This window comes from Rattus norvegicus, chromosome 1, assembly GCF_036323735.1.
Source record: "Rattus norvegicus strain BN/NHsdMcwi chromosome 1, GRCr8, whole genome shotgun sequence".
Taxonomy (NCBI): domain Eukaryota; kingdom Metazoa; phylum Chordata; class Mammalia; order Rodentia; family Muridae; genus Rattus; species Rattus norvegicus.
The window spans coordinates 51939283-51952515 of NC_086019.1; the positions used below are offsets into that span (position 1 = coordinate 51939283).

Below are 13233 nucleotides of genomic sequence, written 5' to 3' on the forward strand. Positions count from 1 at the left end.
TTAAGTAAGAAAGGTCACTGTGATTATGGGCTATACATGCTCTGTGAGTTATACTTGGAACACCACTGGGACTGTGTGCTACATATCTATGCGGTGAGCTACACTTGGGTTAACTATAGACTGCTAATATAAGGCATTGTGCTTGGTCATTTCCAGCACCGTCCCCCGATGCAGCCGAAAACTCAATGGCACTCAACTTAGCACCTACTTCAGGAAGTGCCTCAAATCCCTTTATAAAGCCTGTTAGAAGCATATGTGTCTGTGTGGATAAGATGGGAAGTCCTTCCAGACCAACCAACTTCATGAGTGGTAATCAGCTAGAAATATTAAATAGACCCAACCATGGCTTATGTATATTCTTTGTGGCACTTAGAAATTGCACAACTAGTTTGAAAACTTACATTTTTAATCTTATGGCTAGAGTGAGCATGAAATCAAGTGCAAGACAGAAATTTTTAAAAGGCTCCAGGGGAGATTCTGAAAACAAGCAATATCTGAGGTGAAAATTCTCCAGGTCAGAACCAACATGGCTAGATACAGGCCTTTAAGGTGTCTCTGAGAAACTAGCCAAAACAAATCGCAGGGAGGATGCAGTGAGACAAAAGCTGCCAGAGCCTCAGAAGGCTAAGAGACAACACCTCACTGCCATATAGACACATTATACTACACATACTCACATGCACATGCACACACATGCATGCGTGCACTTAAGCATGCACTCACACATGTGCTCATGTATAAACAATTTGTAATCACTGCAGGAGATGAAATGACACTTGGACAGCCAATACAGATTTCAAGAATTGGAGTCAACATTTTTAGGAGAACTATACAGAGACACCTAATGAACTTAAAGCACAAAGAACATGAAAATAACTATAAAAGCATAATAATAATAAAGTTGCTTAATGTCATTGAAACAGGAACTCTTCAGAAGAGCCAGACATTAAAAACACATACATTCAAAGGAACAAAATGAACACTACGCCAGGTTTTTTTTTATTATTATTATCACCTTTGAAAATTTAGAGGCAATATCTTTAAAATATTTAGAGAATGCTTTCAACTTAGAACGCTTTTTTCTAGCCAAGACAATTAAAGAAAATAGAGGCTTCTCTGATATGTTAAAGTTGAAAGAATACGCAAGGCAAAAATTCCTTAAAACAGAAGGGAAAATATTGATATGGAGTCTGCGTAACACAATGGAACTGGGAACATAGAAAATAATTAGTGACTATAAAATTCACATAAGTAATTTTAAATTCTTTAAAACACAGATGCAAAGTAAATTTATCCAATATCGTGAGATAGGAAGAGTGTGTAAAAATAAAATATATGAGGAAAATAGTACAAAGTTAAGAGTAATGAAGGGGAAGTATAGTGATTATAGGGTCCCTAGATGATATGTGGAGGCATATATAAGATCCCCAGGTTATACTCACTGGCATATGTAAGGTTCGTTAGGTTAGACATGTTAGACATGATGGTGTAGGTAAGGTCCTCATTTTACGTATGCAGATATGCATAAGGTTACTAGGCTTTACATAATGCAAAGTTTAAATATGAAAATACAAATAACATAGTACTAAGAGGTATAAAAATCTGTATTAACAATTCACCAACATAAAATTGTAGGAGCAAGCCTATAATTCTATCATGTGTGCAAAGTGTGGTGTGTGTGTGTGTGTGTGTGTGTGTGTGTGTGTGAAGTGCAAAGACTGTGGATTTGAGGCCAACTAATGTAACAGAGTGAGAATCTCCCTAAAAAAAAAACAGTTGCTGAGGGCGGAGCTTAGCGAGACAGTGACTGGTTCACACTGGTTCACTGGTTCTCTGGATTAGATAGATCCCTGCACTTCCAAAAATAGTGGTACTCTAGTTTTCTTTCTCTCTTAAAATCAGACAGAGTACATTTCAGAGCAAAAGGATGTGACCATTACTAAGATACATGAAACTAACCAACAATGATGGATGGAAATACTTATGAAAGGACTTAGTGATCCTCAATCATTAGGGGCCTTGTAGCACAGTTTTAAAAACCATGAAATAAACACTAAAAATTTTCCACTGAAAGAAACAAACCCACAGTTATAGCTAAGCAATTCAATACATCTCTCAATAACTTACAGACTATGTAGGAAAAAATTTGTGGGGCATACAGAAATTCTTAACAAGATGACCCATCAGCTTAATATGATATTCACAGTTTTCCGTCAAAACATATCTGAAAGCAGTGTTGATCTCATTGCTACAGAACATTTACCAGGTGGACTATTTTCTGGAGTATAAATTAAGACTTAGCTTTAAGGCGTTGTGTATTTATTCAATATCATGAGATATCCAGACTATATTAGAGGTAAAATGGAATAAGTAACTGAAAGTCTGTAAAAATCACTAATATATAAAAATTAAAAACTCGGATAAAATATGCATTATAAACTAGTTTAAGGAAATGCAATATATCATGTAAGTATATGTTGGATGATATATCATGCTCTTACATATAAGGAAATTTACAGCTTTGAATGTTTATATTAGAAAAGAGAAGTTGAAAACTACAAGGAGAACTTTTACCTTACACTAGTAAAGAAAAAAGTCCTACAAAATGCAAGCAGGAGGGCTAGAGAGATGGCTCAGCAGTTAAGAGCACTGACTGATCTTCCAGAGGTCCTGAGTTCAAATCCCACAACCACATGGTGACTCGCAATCATCAATAATGAGATCTGATGCCTTCTTCTGGTATGTCTGAAGACAGCTACAGTATACTTATAATAAATAAATAAATAAATAAATAAATAAATAAATAAATAAATAAATAAATAAATCTTTATTTAGAAAAAGCAAGCCGGAGAGAAATAACAAAAACCAAAAGATAAATGATGAAATAACCAAATAAACATAAAAATTCTAAGGATAGTTACTTGAGAAGATCAAAAACTGATCAACTTGTAGATGGACTAAGGAGGGGGAAATGTGAGCTTTATATTGTAAACGAGGAGGTGACATGACTCAGATTTTATAGATACCAGTGAAAATCAAGTAAATATTTCTAACATTTTCTTGGTAGGCTTAAAAATCTAGATGTCCAGAATAGAATCCTTAAATTTCAGAAGTTACCAAAGCTCATTCACAGATATACTTTGATCACAGGACATGGAGATATCACATTGGTATTAACCAGAAAGGTTCTTCTGTGTTGGCTATCTTTCATAGTATTTGAAGCTATTATATAGGTTGCTGGAGAAAAACAAAACACCATAAACAATATTCGTAGCCAGCTGTGCCCCTGTGAGCTACCATGAAAGGCTTATCAAGTCATACCTTTATGTGCAATAGTGGCATGAACATTATGGGGGTAATCAACTGCCTTTTGGTTGAATTTAAGGCCTGCTGTACAGGAGGAAATACATTCCTGACACTGTAAATTTGGCCACAAACCTGTGGTTGGAGAACTTACTATGTACTGCACACAAAGCTACACTACAAACTAGTATCTATATCCTTAGATTGGTGCTGCTCTCAGTCTTCAGGGAAGTTATTTCTTGCAGTAGATAGAAATTGCTACGTGAACTCACAAATGGCCAAACTGGAGAAAATATGTATGAATGAAATGTTCAGTCAGATATAAGACATGCATATTTCATCCCTTTCTCCCAGTTTCAGGGTTCATCTCAGAAGGTCTGGGGCACAGAAATGATGAGTCGGAGGTTGGGAAGGGCTGTAGCAGAACAGTTCCTTGTAGACATGTCACTGTACCCAGGAACTCATAGTAATGGTGGTTACCTGCATAAGACCAGCAGGGTCTCAAGCTAGTCAAGTCTCCAGCATGACAGGGGTAGGAGTCAATGAGACTCCATTACTAGCAGAAGAATTATTGGCAGTTGATATGTGCTAATGAAGGTACAGTCAGCTTTCTTCAAGGCTGTGCTGGAAGGTCAACTACATTCCATTGGATTGCTCCATACCTAGGAGTTTGTGAGCAGCACATACTTGGTGGGTCAATTTAAAGTGATGGGTGAGGAGGACATAGAGTTGAGAGAGGATATACGGTAGGACCTGTGAGCAGTGAGGAGGGTGAATATGCTCAAACTACATTAGGTGCATGTATTAAATGCTTTCAAAATTAATGAAATTAGAGTTTTGAAAATGGATGGATAACATGGAAAGCCTTACATCCAGTAAAGAAACAGAGTTTATCATTAAAAAGATTCCTGAGAGGAAAACTCTAGTCCAGGTGGTTTCTGTGTCTTACCAGACTTTTAGGAAGGAAACATGAGCAATTGTGCCATATTCCCCCAGGAAACTAAGGAAAGGGAGCACACAATGCCATGGCTTGTATAAGGGTAGTGTTCCCCCAACATAGACAAGCACCCGGTGTGTGAGGATAGCATTTCCCAACATAGACAGACACCCAGTGTACAAAGGTAGTGTTCCCTGACATAGACATGCACCCAGTGTGTGAGGGTAAGTATTTCCCAACATAGACAGGATGAGAGAAAATTGAGCAAATGTTTCTCAGGAGTGTGATGGAAAATCCCTTAGCAGAAAGTTGACACACACTGGAGGTGGGGTGACTGATCTTAAAAACTATCCATCATAACCATTTGAGGGGAGGCAGATTTAATTTAACATTCGAAGATCAATTGTTGAGCAGGGAATGAAAAGAAGGGCACACTAGCTGAGGAAGGCTTAGAAGAGCCTGGCCATTGAGCCAAAAGCACATTAAAAATAAGTGTGTGTGTGTGTGTGTGTGTGTGTGTGTGTGTATGTGTGTGTGTGTGTGTGTCTTTCATCCGTGGATCCAAGAGAACCTGGGTGGGACTGGTAACTCAGTCCACTCAGAGTTTAAAGTGGGGTAGAAAAACAACATGCTACAATCTACTCTTAGCAAACTAAGTGTGCAAGGAAATGGTTTTAATTTGATTTTAAAAGCAGTGTCATGAAATGTCATGAAATGTTATGAAAATACCTATTAAAACTGTTAGTGTAAATTATTCTACAGTGACAGAAAGCTAAACAATGACGGTGAATCTGGGAAGAGAAAAGGGTGGGGCAGGGTCTACAGAATGCAAGAGGGACTTACGCTTCTGGTTGCTCCTCTTCAGACCCACACACTTACAGAAGCCAGAAGGGAAGAAAGTACTGTGAGGGTTTATGTGTGGATTATACTTCACAATGCTCTGAAAACGTCATAATGTGAAACTGTAAGTATGCCAGTGGTGACCAGCATTTTTCAAGTCAGTGGGATAAGTCACCAGGAGATTGTTGCTGTAAAATTATAAAAAAAAATAAATGCTGTCTTTTATCCTGCTCTAGGTCCAGCACCATAGTGTCCCAAGATATCTGGTAGATACTTTCATATCAGTTAGCAAAATCTCTCACCCGCTTTGCTCCATCCCATATCACACTGCCTAAGGCTACTCTCTGAGCCTGACAACAATCTCTCTACCCATCTAGTTCCCAAGGCAAGTTGCCACCATGCCAGAAATATACATCCCACTTTCGTGGTGGCCTAGTGTCTCCAGCCACCACATACTCTCTTGAACTTAAATCGCCACATGAAAGAACACACAACACAATAACCTCTGATCCAATTGATAAGATGTAATTGCCCACCTAGACATACAAAGCCCAGTACACCTCCATCCCTTAAGAACATTCATAACAACCTGTAGATGTCCAGAGAGGAATCTTAACATCTGCCTCCATGTTCTCTTAGCTGCCTCTCTTTCTCTTTCTGTTCCAGTCTCCTCCTCTTCCCTCAAACTTTTCTCCTGCCCATCCTTCCTTCTCTTCTAATGACAGGCCTCGTTCTATCTTGTACCTGCCTTCACCTGTATGACATCATCCTACAGGAGATGATGCATCTGAGAAAGATGGAGGAATAAATGGGTGGAGAGAAAAAAGGAATGGAGAAAAGGAGACAAATTAGATCGGGGTCAAAAAGCTTTTAAAGGAGCTGGATATCCTGAGATAAGGAACCCATAAGCCAAACCCCTTTTCCAAATTGAAGCAACAGCAGACAGGCTCAGGAAGATAATGCTTTGACAGAAGTCCGTGCCACTAGCATCTCTAAACTGTAATTCAAGTCTGTGAACATAGGTCTTGCTCTAGCCCTGAGGAAGGCTCTAGAATTCCGACCCAATATTGGCTGAATCTTCCCTTTTCAAAGAAGATCAAGTATTTTCATATGGTCCCTTTATTTAAAAACTCACTAAGTATGTATGACTGGGGCATAATTTAGGGCATATTGTCTCCACAAGACTTTTCTACTCTAAAGGCACACAGCAAATACAAGAAGCAAATACATAAACACTTTCCTTAATTCTGAACTTACTGAAGGGAATCCTTGAAGGGTTGAGGTTCCTCTGAGATACTATGATTACTTCATAATTCATCGTTTCCCCTAAAGTTTCTCAGTGTGCTATGCATGTCTGAGCTTTGAAGACAATTATGCCAAGGTCTCTAAATTTCAGGGTATGTCATCCTCATTCTTATGTACAGAGGCTATCAATTTTGTTTCTGTATTATGGAGAAGAATCATGGGACCTTTTACCTAGTAAATTGTATCTATTTTTAAAAAGGAATACAGCAAATGCATTTTCTCTGTGGAGAGTGCTATTAATCACTATTTCTCATTGATCAAATGCAATATGAAACCTGCCACAAGCCCTGTAGCGGGCTCTAGTAATTGTAGCTTCTAACCCGTATGGCTCTGCTGCTTCTGTTTCGCCCAAATGGCATTCTTAAAATACAAATGTACTAGGAAGCATAAAGTGGAAAAGAAATTATAACATGTTAAGATTTCAAGCTAGGGAAGAAAAAAATAGGGAAAAAGAGAATATAGGTGATTTCACCCACAGGTCAAGGAAAGAATACAGGCACAGTTATCCAAATGTTTACCTGGGAAAGGCCAGGGGAGCATTTAGCCATCTGTGTTGCATGTGTGTGGTATGGTGTGTGTGCATGTGTATGTGTGTGTGTGTGTGTGTGTGTGTGTGTGTAAAACTGTATGTACACACATGTACACAGGCCAGAGGTCAACATGGCTGGTAGCTCACTGACTGAGCCAGGTTGTGTGGCCAATGACCACCTAGAGATCTGCCTGTCTGCCTGCCCCTGACTCCCCATTGTAGGAATTACAGGTGTGTGCCTCCCTGCCAGGCTGTTTCACATGGCTTCTGAGGACAAACATTTACCGGCTATCTTCCCAGCCCTAGATCACTCTAAGATCTAGGAATTTTAAACAGAAAAGTTGTCTAGAAAGGATCAGAAAATATCATGTCAAGAGAAGCCCCATAAAGCAGTGTAATGCCTCTGGAGACTGAATGCAGTCTAACAGGACCCTAGGTAGAGGATATGAGTGAAATCAAGGAAGTACCATGCCCATGATGCCTGCACTGATGCGAAGATTCTCTGTATCTTCTGGTGCTCTGTGGGTCTCTTATGGCATAGACTGTGCAGCAGGCTCCATCATTCTAATTGAACTCTCCTTGAACTCTAATTGAACTCACCTTGGTGCCTTAGAAGCCTCGTGCCTTCTTGGTCCCTGACTAGCATTTGAGAATGCACCCTGTGATCTAAGATGACAGGGAGGACTGAGATGAGTTCTGCAAAAGGGCAGCTAAAGATGAATCAGTTATGTGAGGGTGCAAGGTGCACCCATGTGCAGATGGATGAGACACTGCTGAAGGATGGAGGACCACTTGTTGAAATGCTAGGTCAAATCAAGTAGAAATGTAATCCGTGCTGTTTTACGATGGCCAAGGGCATGCTAATTAGTATTTATCAAGTGTGGGTGCTGAGCAGCCATTCTCTGCATTTCTGACGCACAGGTTGTCACTGATACACACAGGAGTATTTGAGCTTCATTCTTTTATTACAGTGAGTGGTTCTTAGACAACAAAAAGTGCCACCATTGTCACATTAGGAAACAAAAGGGAAATTATATTTATAAATTTAAGCATAAATAATATACAGAACATATACAATTATAATTATAATTAAATACAGTTAATTATAATTATGATGATGCATAACTCACATGCTTTTGGCGGGTGGATTGGAGGGTGGGAAATGGAGATCCTTGGAGGTTGAGAGTGTTCTGTGTTCCTCCACTAGGCACAGACATTTGCCACGTGTCATAACTTTCAATACACAGTTACCCCACCATGGCCCAGTGACTCTAACCCAGATGGTAATTCAAGAGAGGCAAGAATAACTGTCCTCATGGGATTGACAGAAGAAGTGTCTACAGCTTTGTCTCTGATAGCAGAAAGCTGGAAGCAGCTTCGCCATCCATCAATAGAGGTGAGGCTACTGGACTCAAACGAATTTGCTGAGTGAATGAATCCTCATGCCAAAACATACTGACTACATGGCTCTATTAGTATGACACACTGTCTCGGCAAAACCGACTGAAGGTGTGAACACAGAACCCTGAAGAGGTTTACTGTGCTCTGGGCAGAGGAGAGCGAGCCAACCAGAAAAGGGGATATAACTGCTCTCCGGAGGGATAGTCATGGTTTTCATCCCAGCAGGGGTTTGGGCTGCACAGATGTCGCCTTTTCCATTATTCACCGCTCCCCACTGGCTATAAAATGTGTTGTGAAAGTGAATGATACAGCGTTGAGCTCTAGGTAATGGTGTGCATGCCAAAGCCCTCGTAGGCAAAATATACTCACATCTCCAACGCATTTCAAACTTCAAGTACATAAAATAAGGATTGTTCGCTGAATAGAGATGGGTGGACAGAGCCATAAAATAACTGAGGCAACACTGTTCCTCAGTAGCCATGGAGAGGTGACCCAGGAGCTCCCAGGATGCCAAGACCAGCGAGTGTGCAAATCCCTTATGTAAAATGGCATAGTATTTGGATATGTAGTCTTTCTCCTTGTTTTTTTGAATCCATGTATACAGAGTCACTGACACGTAGGACCTACAAACAGCGAATTGTTAACAGCAAAGCCCCAAATGAGCAACCCATAAACATGGGAGAAGAGAGGTTACAGCTTCCTAGTGGGAGAAGTGTAGTTCTAGGAGACACATTACCCATGGTTCTGCAGGGTTCCCAGAGTGACTGGGCTCTCTTCCCTGCTGCATCATAAGCCGTTCATGATTCACCCAAACACCGTCCTTCCCCGACTCACTTTCCCCAAGGAAGTGCACATACCTCAGCTCAGTCCAAGGCTCTGTTCTCAGACTGCTGCACACTGAGGTGAATAGAACAGAGTATAGACATGAAGCTGGGTGTACAAATGGAAATGAAGTGGGGGTCTGGAAGAAGGTGCCTAAGCTTTCTCATACACAACTTGCAGAATTTGGAGGCATTTTAACAGTTGTGTGCATAAGATGAAGGGTTGGGCGTATCAGTTATGATTCAAGTTCCCCAGGAAAGAGCCAACAACATTAATATCTTTTGCTATGGCAGTCGTGAAATCATAGGAAACGTGAAGAGTGCTATATAGAAACAGTTTAAAGACTTACCAGCTTTCCTCAGATGCGCAGCCTTGTAGGCATCTTCTTTAGACGGCCTGCCATGAGCTATGCAAGTGGACCTCTGCTGGGTGCCAGTATGTCAGCCCTGTGCTTCCCATGGTTCCTTGGGGCTTGGGTTTTCTTTGGTCACACAAACAGGCATTCAAAGAGTGACAGCCTCAAGTTGGACACCACTTAGGCCTTTGTGGTCACTTTTGTCATCACTTGGCAGGCATCTAGGAAGATCTAATGAACATGTGACTATTTGGTGCCTGTAACTCAAGAGGGAATTAGAGATCTAATTGAATGTCTGAAAGACACCCACTGCCACAGAATAGTCTGTGTCTTGAATAAATCAAGCTTTGTCTTACTTCACAGTTTTAGGATACAAACCCAAAGCACATTATTTCAGAACAAGTAGAATCTCAATCGCGGGACAAATTAGATGCAGCATGTGCCCCTGCAGTGAGAACTGCAAACTGCATCCTGCTGGGAGGCAGTCGGGGGATGTGATGGGCTGGAAGGCATTGAGGCAGCGTATGTGCCAAGCTCAGGGAAGGAAGCAATAGGATCCTACCCAGGGATGAGGTGTACTTAGACCTTGAGGCTGCTGAATCTTCCTAATGAGGCAATCACCAGCCATGGACCTGTTGATTCTGCTCATTATCTTAGTTAATTATTCATGATTTTGTTCTGGATATTTGCAAGAGATACAGGATTACTTAAAGGCAAGAACATTAATAACTTCTTTTCTTTTCAGGTAGAGGAATCATTAAGTTAAAAAAAACCCTCATTTTGTGAACTAATTCTAATGACATTTATTGAGATGTGTTAAAAATGAAAGGATGTCTCTGAAGATAAAAAATGCTCGAGAGTTAGGAGCAATCTGCTTTTGCTATTAGTGAAATTCAAGGGCCATTACAGGAAGGAGCAGTCAAATTACAGTATCAATCAGAGAATATTTTCCTTGGAACAGACAGGATAAAAATAACTGCGTCTTCTTACAAGACAAATTGCTTTCCTTCCTCATATCTGTTTGATCATGTATGTTGACTTGAAAAATAGCTATATGAACTAATATGTCTTTCTACTAACAAGTGATAGAGCTTATCATGGGTAAAGGTTTAGAAAATGCTATATAAACATAAAATTGAGTATTCCTATTAAAGTCCAAGCAGTGTGGACTCCTGCTCCGTGACTAGCAGTTAGAAGAATTATGTTTGTAATTAAAAAGAAATAGTTGAAAATTTGTGGTTACTCTTGGTTTATAGGCAGAACTTACCCATGTTTTTAAACCCAAGGGGGAATCATGACACTTGCCAGGTGATCTCAGGTATTTCATATATCATTCTAATCTGTTTTCAAAAAAAATCAAAGCAGCATTTGGGGAACGGTTTGAATGACAGAAAAATGGCAGAGGAGCTGGTGTTTGTGAGCAGAATGGAATATGTTCCAACCTCTGTGAGAGAGAACTGACGACTATTCTCAAAGGAGGAGCTATGCACCGTGGGCCTGTCAATAAAAGAGCTGTGTGTGCACATGGCCACGCCAATAAAAGAGCTGGCCATGCCACACACACAGGAGCAAACCAGCCCTGAGCTACAGCATTTATTCACAGCCAATGTTCAAACATACACTTTTCTTAGACGTTTCTTCTCTAGATCCTTAGAATCCCCAAGTTCTCTCCACCCTATACTAGCAAGAACTTACATATAGATGTGGAAGACATGAGTGTTATCCCAATCTTGCTCCTCTGCCTGACATGGGAATAGAACTAGGGCAAGCAAACAATATGGTATGTTAATTTATTCCTGTGACAAATACCTAAGAGAAACCATTTAAAAAAAGGAATCATTTGTTTGGGTTCAGGACTTCATAAACTCCAGCCCAGGGTCACAGACTGTAATGAGAGGAAACATTTCGATAAAACACACAGAGGACCAGCTGCACATCTGGTGACCAGGAAGCATTTCTGTGCTAGTAGGCTTCTTCCCCCCACCCCACCCCCAGTTATGAAGGGGTTGACCACATTCAGAATGGGCATTCCCTCTTCACTATTTCTGAAAGCACTCACATAGGACATGCTCTGAAGTATGCTTTTCTAACCGCCCATGTGCCTCCCAATCAATAAAAATTCACAATTGCCAGTGAGATTTCTTGTTGTTGCTTATTTTTATTGTTTTTGACTTGTTCCCTGAGGAGTTTGGGATCCTTAGTGATATCATCAAAACAAAGGAAGTGTACGCCCTGAGTAAGTGCCTACACCTTAGAGATCTTTGTTAGAGGCTAAGGGCAAGACCCCAAGGGAGTGAGGTTGCTCCTGAGTGACAGGGGACGGGGTAGAGGGGAAGTATCGTTTTTAGTGCTTTGCTTTCTTTAGCTGTTTATGAAGGATTAGACCAGTTATGGCTCAGTTCTCGTTTCCTTCAAATTCTACAACTATAAATCATGAGGAAAATCACAAATACAATTTCATTTTATCAGCTCGAGTTACTGGGACTTTATAAGGCAATATTTAATTTTTTAAGATTTTCCAGCAAAGGGCACATGTTAAACTTTAAAAATTTTTTATCACTCAATTAGAAAATAAAAATAAAATAAAATAAAATAAAAACCTGACAAGACTTCTAAAGGTTTCAAGTGTCTGCCAGAAATGTTGGCCTGGTCTCTTGACTGACTGCCATTTCACTATCTCAGTCACAGTGTGGTGGTTGGATGAACTTCGCTTAGTGAAGATACATTTGATAGAACAGAGTAAGGGTTATGTCGATATTTAAAATTTCAAGTCTCTTCAGGTAAAGTTGTTGCTGGACATTTAGGCCTTCATTTGCCCTCTGATTTCAGTGACCCAGTTGTTACATCTGTCTTCCCTCCTAGATGATGGGGGTCCCACGATATCTTTAAAAACTACTCCTTTACGTCCTCTATTACATTTGGCAAATGGTTCTAAAGCCTCAGCGTAGTTATAACGGCTCCTTGGATGCTCAGAGATACTGGGAACAGCACTCAAACAGCTGGAGAGGGTGTGCTGACAGCGCAGTTAGCCCGACACAGAGAAAGCAGCTATCCTGCAGAATGTCCCCAGACAGATGACTTTGCATGGATGCCTTCCTCATTACAGAGTGGAATTTCCCATGATGCCTTTCCGTAGGAGCTTCATCTTCAGCTGCCCAGGAGGCGGCCCCTCCTCTTCCCTCATAGGCCTTCCCAAGAACCCATCAGCTGTCTGGCTTCCCCCTTTCCCGTTCTCACTTTTCTGTCTTCGCTTCCTTCTGAGGCGGCTGCAAAACAGGGATGAAAGATTCCGTGTCCTCACTCTTTCATTAGTTATTTATTTCTCCCTGCTCTGGGGAAGAAGGTTGTGGAAAATGTGAGAGCAATTCACACATCAATGTTTCAGAGCCTATGTCTAAATGGGGCTGCCAGGGAAAGCATCTTCCCGTAGGCGCTAATTAAAAAGCAATAAGTTCACTTCGCTGGTGTTCTCCTCCCCAGCTCCCCGTCCTCTCCAGACACATGGTTTTTCACTCTAATTTGAACATTATGCCTCTCTATTTAAAAAAAAAAAGGACCAAAACAAACAAACAAAACTCAGTAAAGGAAGGCAGGGTATAGCATTAATGAGCAGTTTGGAATAGGTATCTATGTTTTTTTTTCTTGAACAAAACCCGCTGCATTCCTGGAAAATGCCACAAGGAGAGCAGGTCACACATCCCTCGAACAACAGGTAACAGGTGCTTGTCACAACAGACTACT

General features: G+C 40.6%; 1 protein-coding gene across 13 annotated transcripts in view; it reads right to left on the reverse strand.

The window, feature by feature from the left end:
- The window catches only part of Prkn (parkin RBR E3 ubiquitin protein ligase), a 1193833-nt gene that overhangs the window by 702873 nt on the left and 477727 nt on the right, over positions 1-13233 (reverse strand). The window contains exon 1 of one of the 13 annotated variants that reach the window (XM_063272057.1): positions 9487-9638. The gene's annotated coding sequence lies outside the window, so the exon portion shown is untranslated. 13 annotated transcript variants of the gene reach the window in all.